The sequence below is a fragment of the Biomphalaria glabrata genome, chromosome 18, assembly GCF_947242115.1.
Source record: "Biomphalaria glabrata chromosome 18, xgBioGlab47.1, whole genome shotgun sequence".
Lineage (NCBI taxonomy): Eukaryota > Metazoa > Mollusca > Gastropoda > Planorbidae > Biomphalaria > Biomphalaria glabrata.
The window spans coordinates 20,920,206-20,921,419 of record NC_074728.1 but is presented as its reverse complement, the minus strand read 5'-3'; positions in this window follow the sequence as shown (position 1 = coordinate 20,921,419).

Here is a 1,214-nt window from a genome sequence, read left to right as displayed (position 1 = left end):
GCAATGTCTTATGTTTTTTTATTTGAGTTATTCCCCTTAGCGGAAAATGGAAGTAATGTGTGTAACTCTTTTCTCTGAGAAGATAGATTCATTTCTGTCATCTTGATTTGTATGTTGAACAACACTATGGACAAGACAATGGGTACCATGTCACGGTTGCAGAGTGTGGGACAATGCCTAAGGCGTATCTTTTAAATCAGGTGGCAACATAAAATAACCAATGAGCAAGTGCTATGAAGAGCAGGCTGCCAGAGCATCCGCTGTGTTATCAGCAATAGAAGTTTTGGCTGGCTTGGTCACGTTTTGCAGAATGCCAGTAGGTCGACTTCCACATTACATTCTGTATGGCGATCTAACAAAAGGCAGGAGAGACTCTGGTAGTCCACTTTTACGGATAGTGATGTATGCAAACGCGACATGAAGCTCTTCAAAATCGTCACTAACAACTGGGAAAAATAGGCACTGGATAGATCCACATGGAGAGATAGCATAAAGGAAGGGTCTCGGATTTGCAGATGCAATACCCAACAATAGTAGAAAGAAGGGTGAAAATGCAACGGCGCCTATGTCTTGGTGCCAGTGAAGTATTAACATACCAGCAGGTGATGGCAAAGTTGATTAGACTGCTGATAGTTTAAGTTTGATTATTGTTTTGTCTATGTTAAATCGTCTTAGCTTTCTGAGATAGAAGTGTCGCTGGTGAATTTTCTTGTATATGTTTTGACAGTGTCTGATACATATGCTTATATATATATTAATTCTTCATTAGTTTGAGGCGCGAGAAGCTTCTCTCACCAGTTTACACAATTACGGCTGATGCATAATGCAGCGCGTAAGTTTGGCGTTTTCCATATTGAATGACACCCCAAAATTACAATTTTTGTCTATATATTCCGTATATTTTAACGACATTTTTGTATCTTTTGCAATTTCGGGAGATTTCCAGGAGCTCCTGGTAAATCGACAGGAGGGCGCGGAAAATCTGTTTAAAATTATAAAATGGTTTAATTTAATAATTATACACCTTTAATTAACGCGGGTCCTATGAAAGTGCGGGCCCTCTGCGGTCGCATAGGTTGCAGAGGCCTAAAGCCGGCCCTGCAAAATAGCGGGGTATGCTACGCCGCCGGCCGACTAGTATTATTATATATTTCTTTCTCCCACTTCTCCTTCTTGCTAGCATTCTTAGCTGCATTTTCTCTTCTATTGATCTA